We start from the raw sequence: 24,482 nt of genomic DNA, 5'->3' as shown, positions 1-24,482 counted from the left end.
ATATAAGATCAATGCACATAAATCTAATGCATTTTTATACATAAGTGATGAATCTTCAGAAAGAGAAATTAGGAAAACTATCCCATTCACAATAGCCTCGAAAAAAATAAAATACTTGGGAGTCAATCTCACAAAAGAGGTGAAAGACCTCTACAATGAGAACTACAGAACACTAAAGAAAGAAATTAAAGAAAACCTTAGAAGATGGAAAGATCTCCCATGTTCTTGGATAGGAACAGTTAATATTGTCAAAATGGCCATACTACCTAAAGTGCTATACAGATTCAATGCAATTCCAATTAAAATCCCAATGATGTACCTTACAGAAATAGAGCACGCAATTATGAAATTCATCTGGAAGAATAAAAAACCCAGAATAGCTAAAGCAATCCTTGGCAGAAAGAGTGAAGCAGGGGGTATCGCAATACCAGATCTTCAACTCTACTACAAAGCAATAGTAACAAAAACGGCATGGTGTTGGTATCAAAATAGAAAGGTAGATCAATGGTACAGAATAGAGGACACAGACACAAACCCAAATAAATACAATTTTCTCATACTAGACAAAGGGGCCAAAAATATGCAATGGAGAAAAGATAGCCTCTTCAACACATGGTGCTGGGAGATTTGGAAATCCATATGCAACAGAATGAAACTAAACCCATATCTCTCACCATGCACGAAACTAAACTCAAAATGGATTAAGGATCTCGGAATCAGACCAGAGACCTTGCATCTTATAGAAGAAAAAGTAGGTCCAGAGCTTCAACATGTTGTCTTAGGACTAGACTTCCTCAACAGGACTCCCATAGCACAAGAAATAAAAACAAGAATCAATAACTGGGATAGATTCAAACCAAAAAGCTTTCTCTCAGCAAAGGAAACTATCAGCAATGCAAAGAAAGAGCCTACAGAATGGGAGAAAATCTTTGCCAATCATACTTCAGATAGAGCACTAATCTCCAGAATCTATAAAGAACTCAAAAAACTCTACACCAAGAATGCAAATAATCAAATCGACAAATGGACTAAGGAAATGAACAGACACTTCACAGAAGATCTACAAGCAATCAACAAACATATGGAAAAATGTTCAACAACTCTAGTAATAAGAGAAATGCAAATCAAAACCACCCTAAGATTCCATCTCACCCCAATTAGAATGGCGATTATCAAGAATACATGCAACAACAGGTGTTGGCGAGGCTGTGGGGAGAAAGGTACACTCATACATTGCTGGTGGGGTTGCAAATTAGTGCAGCCACTCTGGAAAGCAGTGTGGAGATTCCTCAGAAAACTTGGAATGGAACCACCATTTGACCCAGCTATCCCACTCCTTCGCCTATACCCAAAGGACTTAAAATTAGCATACTACGGAGATACAGCCACATCAATGTTCATTGCTGCTCAATTCACCATAGCCAGATTGTGGAACCAACCTAGATGTCCTTCAGTTGATGAATGGATAAAGAAACTGTGGTATATATAAATATTACTCAACCATAAAGAATGATAAATTTATGGCATTTGCAGGCAAATGGATGAAATTGGAGAATATCATGCTAAGTGAGATAAGCCAATCTCAAAAAACCAATGGACAAATGATATTGCTAATACGTGGATGATGACACATAATGGGGGGTGGGAGGGGTTAGTGTTAGGGTTAGAGTTAGGGTTAGGGAGAGGGGCAAGAATGGAGGAAGGACTGTATAGAGGGAAAAGAGGGGTGGGAGGGGTGGGGGGAGGGAAAAATAAAAGAATGAATCAAACAATATTACCCTATGTAAATTTATGATTACACAAATGGTATGCCTTTACTCCATGTACAGAGAAACAACATGTATCCCATTTGTTTACAATAAAAAAAAAAGAATAAGTTTACTATGATCAGTTTCCATTTAGCTATATTTTAACATCTAGAAACTTGAAACAAAAGGTTTTTTTAATTCTGGTTTGGGGGTTTTTTTTGGTATTTTTTTTTCTTTGTTGATAATAGGTTTGATATCATTCACGTTCCATGTAATTCATCCATTTAAAGAATATAGTTTTAAAAAAAAAAGAATCACATGATTATTTCAATAGATGCAGAAAAAGCATTTGATAAAATACAGCACCCCTTCATGCTCAAAACACTAGAAAAAATAGGGATAGTGGGAACATTCCTTAACATTGTAAAGGCTATCTGTCCTAAGCCCATGGCTAATATCATTCTAAATGGTGAAAAACTGAAAGCATTCCCCCTAAAAACTGGAACAAGGCAGGGATGCCCTCTTTCACCACTTCTATTCAATATCGTCCTTGAAATTCTAGCCAGAGCAATTAGATACACCAAAAAAATTAAAGGGATACGAATAGGAAAAGAAGAACTCAAACTATCCCTATTTGCTGATGATATGATTATATACTTAGAGGAACCTGGAAATTCCACCAGAAAACTTTTAGAACTCATAAGTGAATTCAGTAAGGTAGCAGGTTACAAGATCAATGCTCATAAATCCAATGCATTTTTATACATAAGTGATGAATCTTCAGAAAGAAGTTAGGAAAACTACCCCATTCACAATAGCCTCGAAAAAAATAAAATACTTGGGAGTCAATCTCACAAAAGAGGTGAAAGACCTCTACAATGAGAACTACAGAACACTAAAGAAAGAAATTAAAGAAAACCTAAGAAGATGGAAAGATCTCCCATGTTCTTGGATAGGAAGAATTAATATTGTCAAAATGGCTATACTACCTAAAGTGCTATACAGATTCAATGCAATTCCAATTAAAATCCCAATGATGTACCTTACAGAAATAGAGCACGCAATTATGAAATTCATCTGGAAGAATAAAAAAACCCAGAATAGTTAAAGCAATCCTTGGCAGAAAGAGTGAAGCAGGGGGTATCGCAATACCAGATCTTCAACTCTACTACAAAGCAATAGTAACAAAAACGACATGGTATTGGTACCAAGATAGAAAGGTAGATCAATGGTACAGAATAGAGGACATGGGCACAAACCCAAATAAACACAATTTTCTCATACTAGACAAAGGGGCCAAAAATATGCAATGGAGAAAAGATAGCCTCTTCAACACATGGTGCTGGGAGAATTGGAAATCCATATGCAACAGAATGAAACTAAACCCATATCTCTCACCATGCACGAAACTAAACTCAAAATGGATTAAGGATCTCGGAATCAGACCAGAGACCCTGCATCTTATAGAAGAAAAAGTAGGTCCAGAGCTTCAACATTTCGGTTTAGGGCCAGACTTCCTCAACAGGACTCCCATAGCACAAGAAATAAAAGCAAGAATCAATAACTGGGATAGATTCAAACTAAAAAGCTTTCTCTCAGCAAAGGAAACTATCAGCAATGTGAAGAAAGAGCCTACAGAGTGGGAGAAAATCTTTGACAATCACACTTCAGATAGAGCACTAATCTCCAGAATCTATAAAGAACTCAAAAACTCTACACCAGAATGCAAATAATGCAATCGACAAATGGGCTAAGGAAATGAATAGACACTTCACAGAAGAAGATCTACAAGCAATCAACAAACATATGGAAAAATGTTCAACATCTCTAGTAATAAGAGAAATGCAAATCAAAACCACCCTAAGATTCCATCTCACCCCAATTAGAATGGCGATTATCAAGAATACATGCAACAACAGGTGTTGGCAAGGACGTGGGGAGAAAGGTACTCTCATACATTGCTGGTGGGGTTGCAAATTAGTGCAGCCACTCTGGAAAGCAGTGTGGAGATTCCTCTGAAAACTTGGAATTGGAAACACCATTTGACCCAGCTATCCCACTCCTTCGCCTATACCCAAAGGACTTAAAATCAGCATACTACGGAGATACAGCCACATCAATGTTCATAGCTGCTCAATTCACAATAGCCAGACTGTGGTACCAACCTAGATGCCCTTCAGTTGATGAATGAATAAAGAAACCGTGGTATATATATATACAATGGAATATTACTCAGCCATAAAGAATGATAAATTTATGGCATTTGCAGGCAAATGGATGAAATTGGAGAATATCATGCTAAGTGAGATAAGCCAATCTCAAAAAAACCAATGGACAAATGATATTGCTAATACGTGGATGATGACACATAATGGGGGGTGGGAGGGGTTAGTGTTAGGGTTAGAGTTAGGGTTAGGGAGAGGGGCAAGAATGGAGGAAGGACTGTATAGAGGGAAAAGAGGGGTGGGAGGGGTGGGGGGAAGGGAAAAAATAACAGAATGAATCAAACAACATTACCCTATGTACATTTATGATTACACAAATGGTATGCCTTGACTCCATGTACAAATAGAGAAACAGCATGTATCCCATTTTTTTACAATAAAAAAAACTCCAAAAAAAAAAAGTCTTCAAGAATAAACCCTTTTGACATTTATCTATATGACAATATAATTACCTTTTATATCAATGCAATATGTTTGTTAGCAGGCTTGTGTATGTATAAATCTGTGATTATCGGTAGCTACAAATCTTACATTTTAGGGAAGTTGTGAAAAAAAGAAGATACAGATACTTTTCTAAAATCCTGGAAGAATCCTAGAGTTAATGTATGTGTGTTAAATAGGAATCAACGTGGTCTATAAAGATATTGAAAGCTTAAACTTCTGTAAGTTATCTAGTTTAACATACTTAGCCACAATCTTAACTATGAACATTTGAGCATCAATGGTATTTCAAGCTTTCATCCTAACCTCCACCAAAATCATAGGCAGGTTTTCTTACAATAAAAATGTATTCAAATTCTTCTTTTATTTCCTTAAAGCTGCAAAAAAACAAGACAAATCAAACATGATTATGCTTTTAAAACTGAGCTGATAAACTGTTTCTTTGCTCTGTGTACCTTTTAATATAGGAACTACTTATTCTGGTGAATGTTCAGTTATATGTGTATCTCACAAAAGAGTGTTCTCTACATACACACTCTCTGCTGTGGATATTCACCCAAAATATTAAAGATTTTATTTTAATTTAAAAATATTAATTAATTTCTACAGTGTTCTTCTGTATATAAGAATTCTTTTTATATATGGTGATATTCAAATTTAGAGAAGTTAAAAAATTAATCAGTTATTCAATATGTAAATATATACAAAATATAACTAAGTGAAGGTTGTAACCAAAGTTACTCAGGATGTAAATATATTCAAAAATATAACTAAGTAAAGGCATTTGGATAAACATAGGTACTTGAAATGTTTAAAAATGAAATCTGTGATAACAAAAAATCATATTTATAGCTAACCTGAAGTGATCCTTTGAATTGCAATTATATATAATTATGTATGCACTATAATTTATATAACTAAAATACATAATTATATTAAAATATGACTTTCCATTGCTTAATATAACAGATAAACAGAACAGCCATAAATCACAACAAATTTCTTTTATTAATTGCAGATATATCCCACTTGATGTCAGGATATAAAACTTACCAGTCACAATGATTCTCTCCAATTATTATTTTAACAATTATGACGAGTTTATTTACTTTTCTTCATAATTTTATACCATAAATGAATACTTCCTGCTCTTTAAAAACTTTTATAAATGGAATAGATATGCCTTCGAATATTTCTGGCTTCTTTTGTTGAACCAACCTAGATGCCCTTCAACAGATGAATGGATAAAGAAACTGTGGTTTCTTCCATTGTACACAATGGAATATTATTCAGCCACAAAGAATAATAATATTATGGCATTTGCAGATAAATGGATGGAATTGGAGAATATCATGCTAAGTGAAATAAGCCAATCCCAAAAAAACCAAAGACCGAATGTTTTCCCTCATAAGTGGATGATGATATATAATGGGGGTGGGAGGAGGACAGTGAGAGAAGAATGGAGGAACTTTAGGGAAATGGGGGGGTATGAAAAATGGTGGAATGAGACAGACATCATTACCCTGTGTACACGTATAATTACACAAATGGCATGAATCTACATCATGCACAACCATAGAAACGAAAAGCTGTACCCCATTTGTGTACAATGAATCAAAATGCAGTCTGTAAAAATATAAAAGTTAAAAAAAAGATTTATCTGATTTATCTACACATTTACACTTCAAGTATTGTCAGGTAGGTAATTTTATATGACCCTCCCACTGAGAACACTTTTTAAACAAGTATGTAAATAATATAAAAACCATTATCTGAAAGCATCATAAAGATAACAGGAAATTAATAATTAAAAGACCAAAATCTCAGAGAAAGAAATTTATAGAAGAGAGTTTAACATTTAAGGAAGTTACTCTCTAGCATTATCTGCCAGTTCCAGAGAAGTTAAGAGACTCACAAAGAGAGTGTCAGTGCTTTTGATTGGTCTAGGACAAAATATCTAAAAAGACTCTTGAAAAGATTAAGAGGAAAAGTGTTCCAAAGAACAATTAGACTGACAGTTGATTTTTCCACAAAAATAATTCAGAGTAACAAGCAATCTCTTATTTTCAAAATGCTACAGAGTGTAACTATTAAATAAAAATGCAAAACTCAAAAAATACATATATTCAAGAACCAGGGGTGGGACTGGGTGTGTAGCTCAGTGGTAGAGCAGTAGCCTAGCATGAGACCTTAGGTTCAATACCCAGTACTGCAAAAAGCAAAGAAAGAAAGATATTTTTTATTTAAAGAAAAGTGGAAAATACAGAATACAGGTCCTAATTCAAATATTATAGGGTGCTTTCTAAGCACAAAGAAAATTAACTCCCACATAAATTAATAAAGAAAAGATACTGGTAAATATTATTTTGTAACTATAAATACATACTGAATTTATGAACTAACAGTAATTTATAACAGGAAATTTGAAGAAGATATAGAATTAAATTTTAAAATATCAAGGACTCACAAATGTGGTAGAATCAAAAGAAGTAAAAGTTACCAAAGTTCTGGCATTACCTAGTAACAGGTTTAGAGAAATTAATATTATATTAGACTTTGGTAAGAAAGCATATTATAATATATATACATAATGATCACAGGAAGATTGGATAACAAGTATTTTCCAGTTCTAACTTAATATAACTTGAAAATTGGGACAATTTAAAAAGTTGAAAAGAAGATTTCAAAAATAGAAAACAGGTAAGAAAATAGATGACAATAATGAAATTATAAATTTGAAATAAAATGCAACATTTGATGAATTAAATATAAGAGAACTATGTACTCCACTTAAAAAACAAAGATTGGTAGGGTAGAAGAACTTAATGTAAATGAATAGACAAAAGTATAGTCTGAAAGCAACATCCCAAAAGGGTTTGGCTAACTATAATAACATCAGAAAAACTAGACGGAAATGCAAAAAGCGTTATTAAAAACAAAGATGGCATTTTATAATAATAAAGAGTCTCACAGAGAAGACATAAAAATTTTAAAACATGATGCCTCTAAATATAAAGCCTCAAATTCTATGTAATAAAATATATGAATCAACAAGGAAAATAAATGTAATTCACAATCACTGTGAAGAGTTTAGCATGCACGTCTCAGTACATACTGTAATAAGCAGAACAAAAATTTGTAAGGATACAGAAAATTTGAAAACACTGTTAGTAAATTTGAGTTTTTTCATATATATAGAAAATTTCATCTGTTTGCTTAAACATACATTTTTTCCCCCAATGGCTCATGAAGCATTTATAAATGCTGACCTTAGTTTGAATCCCATAGAAAGTATCAACAATTTCAATGGATTTAAATTTACAGACCGTGTACTCTTACCACAGTGGAACCGAGATAGAAATAAGTTAAAAAACAATCCAGAGGGCTGGGGATATAGCTCAGTTGGTAGAGTGCTTGCTTCGTAAGCCCAAAGCCTTGGGTTCAATCCCTAGTACCGCAAAAAAATAAAATAAAATAATCCAGAAACCACCAATCATTTGGAAATTAACTAATATACTTCTAAATAGCCCATAAATCTATGAATGAAAGAAGCAAGTACAGTGCAAAATAGAAACTATTTTCAAATTAGTGACAATAAAACTTACCCATATCAAAGCTTTGTGGATCATAGAGAAATCAACATTTACAGGGTATTTTATAGCATTAAATGTATATAATAGGAAAGAATAAAATCCATTGTACTAGTAATAATCTCAAAAATGCTACAATTTTTTAAAAATAAATATATGAAATATTAAAGCAAAAATCAAATTAGAAACACACATAAAATAGTCAAACAATAAACCTAATTGCTATTTTAAATTTTTTTATTCTAATTAGTTACACATGACAGTAAAATGCATTTATGCATTTTGATAAATCATACACAAATGGAGTAAAATTTCTCATTTTTCTGATTGTACATATTGTACGATCACATCAGTCATACAGCCATATATATATATGAGGCAATAATGTCTGTTTCACTCTACTGTCCTTCCTACCCCCATTCCCTTTCCCCTCCCTTCACTCCGCTCTACTGAATCTTCCCTAGCCCCCCACCCCTTATTGTGAATTAGCATTCTCATATCAGAGAAAACATTCAACCTTTGGTTTTTTGTTTGACATATTTTTCTTAGCATATTCTCCAATTCCATCCATTTACTTGCAAATGCCAAAATATTATTCTTCTTTAAAGATGAGTTATATATATATATATTTATATATGTATGCACACACACACACACACACACACACACACACACCACATTTTCTTTATCCATTCATCTGTTGAAGGAAACCTAGGTTGGCCTAGGTTAGTTCCCTAGTTTAGCTATTATGAGTTGAGCTGCTATAAACACTGATGTGGTGGCATCACTGTAATATGTTGATTTTAAGTCCAATGGGTATAAACTGAGGAGTGGGATAGCTGGGTCAAATGGTGGTTCCATTCCAAGTTTCCTGAGGAATCTCCATACTGCTTCCCATAATGGTTGCTTCGATTTGCATTCCCACCAGCAATGTGTGAGTGTACCTTTTTCCCCGCATTCACCAACATTTATTGTTGCCTGTATTCTTGATAATTGCCATTCTGATTGGAGTGAGATGAAATCTTAGTTTTTATTTACATTTCTCTAATTGAGAGAGATGTTGAACAAGTAGTTGAAAAAGTAGGCCCAAATCTTTAACCACGTTGCCCTAGGATCTGACTTCCTTAACAAGATCCCTAAAGCACAAGAATTTAAATCGAGAATCAATAAATGGGATGGATTAAAACTGAAAAGCTTCTTATCAGGAAAAGAATCAATAATGTGAAGAGAGACCCTACAGATTGGGAGAAAATCTTTACCACATGCACCTCAGATAAAGCATTAATCTCTAGGATATATAAGGAGCTCAAAACACACCAAAAAAAAAAAAAAAAAAAAAAAAAAAAACCTAATCAATAACTGTGCTAAGAAACAGAACAGACACAGAAGATATACAACTGATCAACAAATATATGAAAAAATGTTCAATATCCCTAATTACTTTTTGAAAAGACCAAAAACTGACATGTCTTTATAATAGTAAGTAAAAACATAACAAAGCACAATTAACCAACAGAAGAATAATTTTGGCCTATGAAGTTAAAATATCAGGTGAAATGAATTATAGTAAAAACAAAAGTTCAATAGATAGAGATAAGAAGATACAAAAAATATCAAGTGTTATAACAAATACAAATAATGAATCCATAAATAGAAATGTTCCCATAAAAAAAAACTTATGAGCAGATAGTCTTAATGCTGAGTTCTTCTAAACACTTAAGGAAGTTGCAATGCCCATCTTACACAAATTTTTGAAGAAAAACGAAAAACTCCTACTTCATTTTTAATTATTAACACATATTCATTGTACTAATTAATGGGATTCACTGTGAATTTTTCATATATGCATATATCATACATTGCTTATGCCACTCACCATTCTTCTCCCTCTTCCCCCCTCCTCCTCTCCCATTTTCCCCCAGTCCTCTTCCGGATTCCTAATAGTCCCTCTTCTACATTTGGGTCACTGCCCAGGGCCTTGGGCATGCTAGGCAAGCACTCTAAAATTGAACTATATCCGTATCTCCCAATTCATTCTACAAAGTCAACAGAATTCTGATGTGAAACTTAGGCAAAAATATTACAAGATGGAAAAATATTAACAGGTAAGCATTAAGTTTGCTGAAGATAATCAATGGATAACCATTATTCAAAAATAACCTTAAAGACTTGAAATAATTACTGTAGAGTCCCTGAAATAGAATTTCAAGTACCTGAGCCGGCAAAGCAGATCACATCAAGGACAGATTAATGCTTACAATATGTCAAGCATCTCCTAAGCGCTTTAAGTCACTTACTTCCCACCTAATAGTGTAGATTCTCCTTTAACACCATTCCTTTCTTCTACCTCCACCCCCCTTATGGCACTAGGACCCTGATTATGAATACATCTCTCAGCATTTTCTTTATACCACACTGCATTCCTATGGCAGAATAAAAGTTACTGAGATCCAAAGCACCGTCATGAGTTTCATGTGTAACCCGTAATTCAGATTTGCAAATTATAATGGGAGTTTGGCAGAGGAGGGAACAAAGGAGGCAACAGGATAAAATAATCCCTGAAAATTCTGACCCCAAGGATCTTGTACTATAATTCAGTTTCTGGAAATTATGAAACTTGGTTGAAACTTGTCCCAGTTAGAATGAGAAAAATGAGGGAAGTCCAAGTGCAATCCGTCTGGAGGTGGCATTGTGACATAATGCTGAATCACTCTCCCTACTGAGAAGTGTCATGACTCTCCTTTTAATTCATCACTCTGCAGAGAGTTATTTGTCCTGGTTCTTGATGTGCAAATCTAGTTGCACATTAATTAAATGTGACACACTAATGGGTTAGAATGCAGCTTCCACTATCTATGAAAATAAATATATGTATAAAGTTTTGCAAAGTGTTCCAAGAGATCCCCAGAGAGAGGCTGTGGCAAATGCAATTATTTACATTATTTATAACTGTACTCTGGATTTTTATACATCTTGTTCCCAACTGCTGGGAGCCCTTTTACAATACCATTTACTTGTACAATCGCTACAGTTTGTTTCTTCTAAGAAACATTATTTTCTAAAGTTTCAACCAGCAACTTAAATTAGTAGGCTTCAGATACTCCTAAACAACAGGATGCTACCCTTCTTTTTGCCAAATCACGCACTTACATAGAATTCCTACGGGAGATTAGGCAGGTACAAAAAAGTGGTGTAACCGAAAGCTTTCGGTCTTTGTCCCTGATGCCAGTTCAATAAGGAGGACATGGTTTCAAGAAAAAGGAAAAAGTAGTTTTATGGCTTTGCTAGCAATGGAGAATTGCAGGGGACTCCTGTTCCCAGAGACTGTGATTCTGCCCATCAGTAGGAACAGGGGACTTTTAAAGGAGCTCTTCAAAGGCTACATTCCAGGTGTGCCTGACAGGGGGTCCCAGGGCTGCCCTCATAGTGTGTTAACATTCACATGTTAATTCGGGAGATATTCACTTCCTAGATCCTCTGGCAGATATCTCCTTCCTGTAGAGCACAGATAGCTCAGGGTAATCTTGTTTCCTGCCCCCAGGTTAGGGAGAGGCAGAAGAGAAAAAGGAAAACTTGTCCCTTTTAAAAATAAGCCTCAGAGCTATATTTAAAAAGTGAAGTAGACCACTGTTACAGTTGCATGCAGACAGAATTTTGTCAACAAGTCAAAACCCCTAATTCTAATCCAAAACATGTTTCCATTTTTGTTGTTTGCTTGTTTTTTGTTGTTGTTGTTTTTGTTTTTGTTTTTTGGCAGGGTCGGGGGCTGGTAGGAGTAAGGATTGAACTCAGGGACACTCAACCACTGAACCATATCGCCAGCCCCTTTTAATATATTTTTTATTTAGAGACAGGGTCTCACTGAGTTGCTTAGGGGCTTGCTTTTGCTGTGACTTTGAACTCAGGATCTTCCCGCCTCAGCCTCCTGAGCCAAGTTACCAGGATTACAGGTGTGTTCCACAGTGCCCAGTGGCATGGATTTTGCTCTATAACATTTTCCTATTGTTTTCTTAGCAAGAATTTAATCTGACTTTTATAACCTTTATATTATATATTGTGAACTATTACCAAATTGGAAATAAAGTATGTCAATTTAACTTAAACAAGTATTAAACTTCAGAAAAAATATAACTTAAATTTTGGTTTCCTACAAGCAACTGAATCTCCTGCTGGATAAATTGAAAAATTTAAAGTAACATTTTTATCAGTAAAACATTTTTTGCTAAGAATACTGCTTGTCCAATCATTTTATAAAAAGAGGCATTTTATGAATGAATTATTTTTAAACAAACAACTGTCAATCTATTTGAAACTTTTAAAAAACTAATTATGTGGCATCTTCATATTTTTGTATAAAATTTAGAGGATTATTTAGAAAATTATTTTACTATGACTACTTTAACATGTATCTGAACATCATAGAAGAGTGATTAAGAGAAATAAGCCAATAAATGCCAAGGGTAGGAAGACACTGGTTTCCATCAGACAGTTTTTTACTATTATACTGTTATGTACCAACTCCAACTGCCTAGTAATGGGTGACTTAAAACAGCAAGCCCTTATTTCTCACTGACAGAACTACACATAGCCTGTGGTTCTGCTAAGCCTAGTTGAGATGCTGTGAGCGTGGCTGTAGGTCATGGCTTGTGTTCAGTTTTCTACAAGTTTACTCACTTTCCTTGGACCATATCTGCTCCTAGAATCATCTCTTCATGGTGAATGGCAGAAGTGCAAGAAAGCAAGCCAAAGAGTGGACTCACATAAAACCTGTGTTCCCACTACACCCACTAATATTCCATTCTCCAAAGCAGACTATGCAGTGCAGCCAAAACCAATACTGCAGAGTAAACAGACTTGACTTAGTCTTGTGACCCTCTTATAACACAGTGAGAGTGGACAATTCTTTTACAGAGAGAGAGATGAAAAATTGGGAACAATACCCAACCTACTTTATATTTCAGGGAAATCGCCATTCCCATATATCTTGATGAGTACTTTCTGTCTGCCCAATCATGTGTTCTCAGAAATGCAAACTTTACAGAGTCTTCTAATATAACCTGCATCAGATTTATTCATTACAGGACCTAAGAAATTAGTCTTGGGTGAATTTTTCCATCTATTTTCACAGTTAGAAAACAAAAATTTTATCCCCAAGAAAAAAATTAGTCTTTGGGAAAAGCAAGTAATAAGTACTTGATATTCAGAGCAGTGATTCCTGAAATCTCCTTCCCTGAAATATTTATCAATCCATAAATTTATATCTCTCAATCTGAGTTTTCCCATAAAAATATGATAAAATAAAATTGACAATGTAAGTGCCCTATTTATGTTCCTAAGGAATTAAAAATATAGTACTAAAAATATTAAAATGTAAAAATAGTAAAATAAATTCTTCTACCAAGAATTTTACACCAAAATTAAGAAGTCATAGAAAAATTATATATATTTTGTCCTTGGAATCAACCTATACTGGAAAAAAAGCTCTTCATGAACATTTGTAATGTACCAAAAGAAACATCTTTATATATTTCACTGCTTTAGTTGTATAGAGTAGATATGTTCATGGTTATAGTAAATGGCATAAAAAAAACGATCAAGAGTGGAAAATACTATCAATGATATTATATATTCAAGCATTCTACCAAAAATGATTATATTTAATTTATATAACTAAAACAGAAATGTTTTCTTTGACACAGCACAAATATTCTTGAAGACACTACTACCTAATATAGACTGATTCTAAAGGCAAAGAATATGTATAATATTCTTTATATATAAATTCTATATGTCCTACTTTATAATTCTTGACTTATATGAGTTTTACTTTGGTGGAAAAAACTTATGTAAAAACATGACCAGCTAAAACCCTTTGTATTAACTTGATATAAGTGGTATATCACAGATTTAACCAGTTTATAAGTACAAAATGATTTCAAATACATAAATAACCCATATATGATACTCTAAACCCTTATTATAATAGCAATCCAGGCTTTTTGCTTGATTCACTTCTCCCATGCTTTGGAGAATTTCCAGTCATATTTGTACACATCCATGAAGTGTCACTTATATACTTCAAGGACTTCAAGGCTGTAATGTACAAAACTGCCCCCCCCCTTTCCATTGCAGCCATTTCCCCGCCTCCCAACTACTGTCAATCTGTTAACATCCTAGCTAGCTATTGGTTCTTCAGTCAGCTTGCAAGTATCCTTCTCCATTATTGGTCCCCTGTTAGCCCAGCAGAATTCAACTGCTTCATGGTAGCTACCCCGCCATCTTTTCTCATGCTTCTCTCTCTCCTCCTCACTTTCTCTATCTTCCTCACTTTTCCACTCTCTCTAGCGCGAGCCCTTTATTGTTCCCTTTCTTTTCCTCTCATTTTCTCTCTTACTCTGCAGGGAGACACTTTGTTTGCTTACTAAACTCGCTTATGTGATTTCCCGTGTCAGGGGTGGTTTTCGTGGGATTCCTTACAAAGGCCACCAGATCAGCATAGAGACACATGTCTGAAGGATAGAAACCTCATTCACAAGCCATGACCAGCATCATATCACATAGGGGGGTTTGCTGCCATTACCTCTCACTGTTTTGGAAAAACTTCACAGAGGAAAAGTTACCCTGTCCTTTATGAGATATTTTATAAAAAGAGTTACAAACTTGTACCTGATTTGTTAAATTTCCCGAAGCACACGTGCATCCTGAGTGGTTGAGTTGTGCATAGTAAAAATCAGTCACCACTGAACTGGTAATAATTCGATTCTGGTTCCTGAGTCCAACTTGCCTATCAAGATTATGTACATATGTTTGTGTAGGGGCAGGTATATGTTGTGTAGGGGTCAAACAAAGGGCATCTTACTAAGCATGCACACTACCACTGATTTATACCCTTTCCCCCAAAGACTGTTTCTTCTGTAAGCTTCCTCTTTACATTTTTTTTTCCTATTTGGCAAAACTTGATGACTTCTCCATTACATTGTACATATTTGCACACACTAAAACACACGGGGTCAGAGTTTCAAAGTTAATTGATTAATGAATGCAGACAAAAATGTGTGAAGGGAATACCTACCACCCAATTCAAACTATCAATAGTACTCAAGACCCAATTTACGTAGATATGCTTTTGAGTAATGTGGCTTAACTTGAATATTAAAATTGTTTTAGCAAAAGATACAAAGCAGCTAAATGCTTTTGTATTCATATTACACACTAGTATGTAAATAAATGCTTCCTTAAACTGCTAAGTCCACACTAACTCATATTCATAGCTTCACCATGGACATTTTTTAATAGCTCTTAACTTCCACCCTTAAATGTGGCCCAAAGACAACTTATTTCTCACATGTTCAAAACTATCTTTAAAAAAAATTGTCTTTTATTAAAGAAAATCTCACATGAGATGGATAATATTTCAACATCTGATAATTTACTGAACGTTTCATGTGGCCTAAAAAATAAATATTTAGTCAACTGAATTTATGTGCCTCGAGCTTCTAAGTTTTACTTAATATTCAACATTAACAAACTAATAAGCTTTCTTTTTGTTGTACTTTATCTTTCAATGAAGTGAAAATTCTATCTTATTATTTATGTACTAGATTAAATGGCAAGGGCATATGGAAAGCAGCATAGACAGAAAAACGGCATGTGAACAAAACCAAATATGTAGATAAGTAGAGCAATTTTGGGTTGTTTAATATAGTTGAAATTTAGAATAAGAGGGTAAGTATTCCAAGAAACTGAATCATTTGCAAGGAGGAATACATGGTAGGACTTATGGGAAGTCAGATATTATCTTGAATGCAATAGAAAATCATTGAAACAGTAAAAGCAGACTAAAAACGCCATGACTAAATCATTTTAGAAAGAGTACTGAATTATGGAGACTATATTGGAGGGAATGGTGCTAAAGAAAGCACACATCAGTTTAAAGCTTGCATAATCCAAACAAAAGATGTGATGTGAGACTGAACTTAAGGGTACTAGAAGAGAGAAAAGTAAAAAATATCAGAGCTGGTTTTTTTGGAGGTGAAATCTATAGAATTTGGCAATTACCTGGATTGTGAGATGAGAGAAAGTAGTCAAAGACAACACCCAGGCTTTGAATTCAACGGCGAGGGTCATGGTATGTACTGCTTTAGGACAGGCGCCACAAAGGGAACCGTGTGTTTGAATAAGGAGGACTGTGGGAAGACATTTGTGAGTTCAAAATAAACGTGCATTTCCAAAGCAAAGGTATCTAAGAGGTAGATGAAATCCAAGCTATAATAAGAGAACTATGGATTAGCCATGTGGGAGTCATCAAAAATATCTGTAATAATGAAAGCCCCAGGAGTAGGCAAGATTCCTCAGAGAGGGTGTTCAAAGTGAAGAGAAACAAATTCTAGGGCAGAACCCCAAAGGTTGCCAACACTTTAAAAGAGAAAGGAGTAAAGAATGCAGCAGTGAACACTGATGAGGAGAGAGAAGCAGGCAAAACACCAAGAAGCTTTTTTTTCCCTGCATAAAAACAAGTCTTTTCCCGGTTATTGGTGGCAAATGCTATCAAGCAATCAAGTACAGTAGTCTCCTTTATTCATGGGTGTTATGGATGAAGAAATTGGGTGTAGTACCAAATTGTACATATATACTGTTTTTTTCCTACACTTACATAGTATGAGAAAAATTTCAATTTATAAATAGTAATAATAAGATAATACAATAAAACAATTATAACCACATAAAAGCTACATGAATGTGGTCTTTCTCTCCCAAGATACCTTATTATACTGTGCTCATCCTTCTTATGATGATGTCAGATGATACAATGTATATGTGATGAAGTGAGGTGAAAGATGGGTCTTGTGATGTAGCACTGCATCTTAATGACCTTCAGGAATCCCCAGGAAGCTGTGTGAGTAGTGTGATGAGATTCTGCGCTACCCTGCTCCATCTCATCCAAGATATGAACCATCACTTTGTCCAGCATCTGCTGCATATGCAATCCAGTTCTTGGTCCATTTCATAGCTGTCTCAGTTATCAGACCAACTGTCATGGAATCACAGCACCTGTGTTCAAGTAACTCTCTAAAAGACACTCCATTTAAAACTCAGATTCTTTCTAGAATTTTCCATTTAATACTTTGGACCTCAGTTGACCCTGGGTAACTGAAATTGCAGATGGTGAGACCCACATATAAGGGTGGATTGCAATGCTATGAGGATTAAAGAGTTTGTTAGCCAATTATGTCTAGTAACATGAAATTTATGAAAGGAATATCAATGAAGTTATGTAGACACAAACTAGATTGCAATGATTTCAGGGATGAATATGGAGGGGAAAAGTACAACCAGGAGACAAGTTTCATAGTCATGCTAAAGGGAAGAACAGCAAGGAGAGACAGTCAAGGGACAGAGAGCCCATAGCAAGAACACAACATAAAAATTGTATGGTTTGGTTTTATTAGGTGATTTTATCTCAAACATCTGCAATACAAATATACAAACACATCCTTTAGAAGAGTTAAAAATAGTAACATGCAAAAAAATTAATCTTTGCCAGGCACAATACAAACAGGAAATTCTGAAATGCATTGATATTGTCCACCCCAACACTCCCACATCTGTGATATCTGATAATATCATAAAATCACAAATATTCATTTCAGAGGACTGAAGTTTGCCTACAGAAGTTAGTACGTAAGTGAATGAAGTACATTGCTAAAAAATTTACTTAAATCAATATAAATTAAAAAAATTTTTAAAAGTCAATATAAATCTAATTTACTTAAACTCCAGTACTAAATCATACATGAACTTTGACATACCCCTTCTTTTCTAAATGTTTTACCTGTATGTCTTTGCTGCTAATGAAAGCACTAATTGTTTAAGAAGTTTCTCTACAAGAAACCCATTCCCATTGAGTGTTAAAGTTTTAAATTCACTGTTTGTAAAATAGAGTTTCATTTGTTAATTCATGCATTAAGTACATTTATTTAATAAATCTTTCTTAGGAGCCATGATATATCATGTACTGCAATATAGTTAGAGATTTGAAAGGCAAATGGGAAGACATATGAAGTTTAGAGTCTACATATTATAGCCAACATGAATAAACAAAACAAAACAAAATCAAGTATGAGGAAAGATAACAGGTTTTATTGAAATGTATTTATACAGTCTCCTTTGAGGTCTATGGAAGAATATGGACAGTCAGAGGACATAACCTCATGTTTGAATATTTAAAACCACATTATGTGAAACACCTTAATTTCACATAAATCTATAAGTCAAATTAATCACACCCTAGAAAATTATGTTTATTATTATTATTATTGAGATGGGGTCTACCTGTGCTGCCCACACAAACCTCAAATTCCAGTAATCAAGCAATCCTCTGGCCTCAACCACATAAGTAAGTAACTGGGTCTATAGGCACCTCCCAGTAGGCCTGATGAAAGTTCTTTAAAAAAAAAAATAATAAAAGAAACCCATTATAGTTATCTGCATTTATCAGAAAGGAGATAATAAAATTTATTTAATATTAAAAGATTATAAAAAAAAAAAGGTATCTTGTAGACATGTGTAGTTGATTAGATTTTCCGGTTAACTGATCATTAAAAGGCTTGACCGCAATGACGCATTCAGCATTCAAATTTAAATTGTTTCCACAATAATCATATTTTAATTGGCTACACAATCTCTCATTGCTCTTATTGTGAACATTAACATTTGTGAGGCATGCATTCTAACCATGTTTTCAAACAAGTAAAAGAAAAACCAATACAATTATTTTAACTATATGAATACTTTAAATTTCTTTTTAGATATTCCCATATATTTATTTTTCAAGTAGGCTCACCACTGCTTTTCTATTATTTCACTGCTGGCAGTGATTTAAGGACAGGGGGATTTTACAACAAGGACCTAATCCTTATTATAAATCATCCCAGAGGACACATGGTTGTAGCCTGTCATTTCACCAGAAGATGTTATTAAAACTGAGCTTGATGCAACAACATACACTTCAAAAACAAATTTGTTGCTGATACCTTTAACATGTGTTACATTTTCATTAGTTACTGATAGAGGTGAAAATGGGAGGTAACACCCACTGATTCATTAGACTAAATGATAATTGCTTTCCCTTCAGTTAAGAGCAAGTCAGCTGTTTTTCTTCATTAATACAAGATGTGTGCATTTCTACAAGAGCTCTTCTTTATTAATGCGCAAGAGAATAATAGATTTATCAGTTAGACACATTGGTGGAACTAACACAGTTAATGTGTTACATTTTTTCCTAAAAGGTCCATCACCAAGTTTAAGTGACATTAAAATTTTTGAAAACAGCATGGACACCTTTTCCTTCCCCTTGTTTCCCTGTCTTCCCTTGTATCATCTTCTTCTTTCCTTCCTTCCGCCCGCCCCCCACTGCTTTTTTTGTTTAAGAAATCACCTTGGCTCCCTGTATATAGGTATTACTGAATTATGCTGTAGTTTTTCAAACAACTATTCCAAAGTGACTTTCAACAAAGGGAGTGTAAAATAGTTCAGTAAAATACAGAGTATTTTGATGAAAGAATATGCAATTAAGATGAACATGGTTACTTTTAACAAATCTATATTTTTTCCCAGTGCCTCCTTTCTGGAAGAAAAGGAAAAATTGGATTATATACCACTAGCTGGGCATGGTGATACGTGCCTGTAATTCCACTTACTTGGGAGGCTAAGGCAGGAGGAAAGCTGCCTCAGAAACTTAGGGAGACTCTGTCTCAAAACAAAAATAGATAGGACTGGTGATGTAGCTGAGTGGTAAAATGCCCTAGGTTCAATCCCCAGTGTTTATGTACGAATGAACGAATAAATAAATACCGTAATTCATCAAAAAGGAAGAATTATACCAGCATCTAAGGAAAAAGAACACTCTAAAAAAGAAACTTCTTATATGGTTATTAATGGGAAAATGATGCAATGGATACAAGTGATGAAATAATTAGCAGCTACAAAGGTTAAAAGCAAAACAATTTCTGGATGCATACCAGTAATCCCAGCAGCTCTGGAGGTTGAGACAGGAGGATCATGAGTTCAAAGCCAGCCTCAGCAAAAATGAGGCGCTAAGCAACCCAGTGAGACCCTGTCTCTAAATAAAATACAAAGTAGGGCTGAGGACGTGACTCAGTGGTTGACTGTCTCTGAGTTCAAATCCTGGTACCCCCCCAAAAAAAATTATTTTGTAATTATGTTTCTTTAAAAATGAAGGAAACTTATCATTCATTTAAATTCTTATCTTTTTTTCTGTGTTCTAGGGTCACTTTGTAAAGAGATAATACATTTCTTGGTAGAAACACCCTAATTTTGATTCCACGGATATAGAGAATAGTTTTAAATTCATGCATACATCAAAAGAACTGTTATTTTTTTTACATGGTAAACATTCAAATGAGTTGCAGTTCCCAGTATAGGTCATTGAATTATTTTTTAAAGCAAGAGTAGTAAGTTTCCCTAACAAAATACAAACTAGTTATATTTCAAGCACAATTATATATTAGGTTCTGCCCTAGAACATTCAAAATCATGCTATACTTCAGAGATAGTAAGAAACACTCTGGTAGAATATTAAATAATGAAAAAAAAATAAATTCATGAGAAAATGATTTGTGATTCTGGCATTGACAGTGGATGGTGACTTCAAAAAATAATCCATTTTTCTTACACATATTATAACATGCTATTTATTACCTGCTTTTCTTTCCACACACCTAAGTGGGACTCCATACACAATTTAGAATGGAGGGTTAGGGGCAATAAAACAATAATTGAATTCTAGCTTATAGGGATGAACTATCTGTATCAACTGTGTCTATACAATTAAAATTTAACATATAGACCACATCTAAAAAATAGGTAAAACTGAAAATTCTAGTAGAAACTTAACAATAGAAAAAGACAACAGGGCTCAGATTTTCCTTTCTTAATATGCTTTAGTCTTAAGAATACAGGAATAAAATAATGTTTAAAAACTTGGGCTCTGGATCCAGTCTTCCTAATTTAACTGGGACGCTGCCACTTTTTAATTGGTTACATTGGACAATTTAATTAACCTATCTTGCCTCTAGTTTCCTTGCCTGTAAAGTAAGGATAGTAGTCGAATGTAACTTACAGCATTGCAGTGAGATGTTACTTTGGGTGAGATTATAGACTAAATGCCATGGGAGAAATAATAATGAAATTACTATTGTCTACTGGAAAGACACTGCCCAACCGGCACTTGGAATGTGTGTGTGCGTGTGTGTGTGTGTGTGTGTGTGTGTGTGTGTGTGTGGGGCGGGGTGTGTTGAAGTTGTCTTACTGACTGGAAACAGAGGAGGATAGAGCCCTTGCCATTGTCATTTAGTAAGAAGAGGCAGGCGAAGCTAAAGATCCTGCCACATGCAAAAGAGCACCACAAAATGATAAAGTGTTTTGCCCCAAATACCAATAACTCCTTAGTTGAAAAAAAAACATTAAGCAATAAAGCTCTAAACACAAGTGGAAGCTCTCTTTGGCTGCAAAGTTATTTAAGAAGAAATACTGACATCTGACATTGTTTATTGATTTGATTATTTCTCAATTAAAATCTAATTTAAATTATGAAACACCTTTATTCCAAGAAAATGAGTAAATGTTAAGTTAGACACTGTTTTAGTCAGCTTTTTCACTGCTGGGATTAAAAGACCCAACCAGAACCATTTTAAAGGAGGAAAAAGTTTGTTTGAGGGCTCACAGTTTCAGAGGTCTTAGTCCATAGAAGGCTGGTTCCATTCCTCGGGGCCTGAGGTGAGGCTGAACATCATGGTGGAGGAGTGTGACAGAGGGAAGCAGCTCACATGGTGAACAGGAAGAGAGAGAGAGATTCCACTCGCCAGATTCAAATATATACTCTGTAACCACTTCCTCGACAAACCCCTTCCTCCAGCCATACCCCACCTGCCTCCAGTTACCACTCAGTTAATCCCATCAGGGATTAATTCACTGACTACGTTAAGGCTACAGCCCAATCATTTCTCCTCCAAACCTTCTTGCGTTGTCTCACATGTGAACTTTTGGGGGACACCTCACATCCAAACTGTTAACAGACACTTAGTATTTAAAAGGATTTATAAAATGATAGCCCATTTAATCAACTCAAAATCAGAAATCCAACCCTGAACTAAGTGGCAAATTGTCCTTAGTCATAGTCAAAAGTTAAGGTTATGAAAGGCATGTCTAGAGAAACAGATTAAAAGAAAGATCCCTTAACATTCAAAAATAGTTTAAATAATATGAGAGAAAAGAGAAGCAGGCATTTTATGTAATTCATGTCAGCTAGCTCCTCAAAAATGGCTTTCTGGTACGACCCTAGTGAGTCAAGAAAACAAATTATTATTTATAGCGGTGACCACAACATGCCTGCAGTGGGCCTTAGTGTGTCATCTGGGTTTAAAAATAAACTGCAGTAGTCTGTCTTTATCAAATAAAATAAATCAACAAATACATTTTTTAAACTGTTGAGAAATAAAACATTTTGTAGAGGATAATATTTCAAGTATTCTTATATATTGACATGAGGGCTAAAAATATTTTCTTCATAAAGAATACAGTTTGTGTTTTGTGATTTGTTTTATAATCACATTAATTGCAGACTTTCCTCTGACCAAATTACCTATTATTTCTTCTGTAACTGAGACCTACAGGATCAGTTGGTGGCTGTCTCTGACTTAAAAGCTAAGAACTATTTTATAATTCTATGGATAAGAAGGTAAAGTGTAAATTGAGAAGAAAAAAATAGTTGTAATTGTGAGTCTTCCAAAATGTCTATACTCTTCTTCAAGGACAGAGAATTTTTTTTATAAGATCAATTCAAGGAAAAGTACAGAGGTATATTGTTCATCAGAAATACAATATGAACCACAATTGTAAGCCACACCAGTAATTCTGGACCTTAAAAGTTTAAAAAGTTTCAGTAGTTGTATCATAATAAACTAAAACAAACAAGTAAAATTAATTGTTTGGCTTTAAAATGTTTTCTTTTACCCCAAAGATTATTTTGTAATTTGTCTGATTGGATTACATGTCAGAAGACACAGGCAGTTAAGACTAGCCTCATTTCAAGTGTCTAATACCCACATGTGGCCAAGGGCTATTTATTGCACTGGACAAAGACCCTTGGTGTCTTCTACATCCTCTTCATCCTCTGTAAACTCTATCTAAATTCTTTTCTCAATATGGCCATTCTAAATTGAGATATATTTTAAATGTAAAATACATACTGACTTTTTTTATTTGTTCTTTTTAGATATACATGATGATAAAGTATGTTTTGAAATATTTATACAAACATAGAGTATATCTTATTCTAATTGGGATCTCAGTTTTGTGGTTGGAGATTCATTGTGGTATATTCATATATGTAAATAGAAAAGTTGTGTCAGATTCATTCCACTGTCTTTCCTATTCCTATCCCAACTCCCTTTCCTTCATTCCCCTTTGTCTAATCCTGAACTTCTATTCACCCCCATTCCTTGTAATGTGTTAGCATCCTGTGTCCTGCTGGCACTTGGAGAGACTCTGATAAATCCACATATCAGATAGAACATTCAACCTTTGTTTTTTAGGGATTGACTTATTTCACTTAGCATGATAGTCTCCAGATCCAGCCATTTGCTGGCAACTGCCATAAAGTCATTCTTTTTTATGGTTGAGTAATATTCCATTGTATATAGTGCAATTTATTCATCTGTTGAAGGGCACTAGATTGGTTCCACAGCTTAACTCTTGTGAATTGAGCTACTATAAACATTGATGTGACACACTGAATTTTGATGATTCAACATAAACAAAATAATGTAAATATATTAATGTACTTAATACATCCTGAAATAATATTTTGGCATTAAGAAATATATTATTAAAATTAAACGATCAATTTCCCCTGTTCATTTTTGGTTTAATATAGCTTTCATCACTTTCTAAAGCTCTAAATGCCTTCAGCAAACCCTGTTGAATAAAATCATTAAGAACCAAATATTGATCAAACACCTCACAGATAAAGCCCATCATTCTTGTCTCTGACCTTGAAAAACTTACATTGCAATACAAAAAGTAAAACATACGTAGAAATAACCATGCAAAGAAAAAAATGATGAGTAAAGTAAGAATACTGCTAAAAAGATGATAGGGCTCATGCTGTGAAAAATCACAAATAATGTATCTCCTATACCTCTGTTTTTTGCAACAACCCCTTTCTATTCATATTAACTTACAAATCATTTCTCCATAATATTTGAATTAGTGTTGAGGGGAATTTAATCTCTTAGTTCCAAAGTACTTACATAAAATTAAACATACTCCTCATTTGAATAATCATATGAAATAGGAATCTTAAACACATTTTTATGTGTTAGAAACATATCTTGAGATAAAAATCAATGCCAGCTATTCATCCTGTTGAACATTACCAATGGCAATAAAAGAAGAAA

The sequence above is a fragment of the Sciurus carolinensis genome, chromosome 2 (assembly GCF_902686445.1).
Source record: "Sciurus carolinensis chromosome 2, mSciCar1.2, whole genome shotgun sequence".
NCBI lineage: Eukaryota > Metazoa > Chordata > Mammalia > Rodentia > Sciuridae > Sciurus > Sciurus carolinensis.
The sequence above is the reverse complement of the archived record's forward strand: the minus strand, read 5'-3'. Positions refer to the sequence as shown.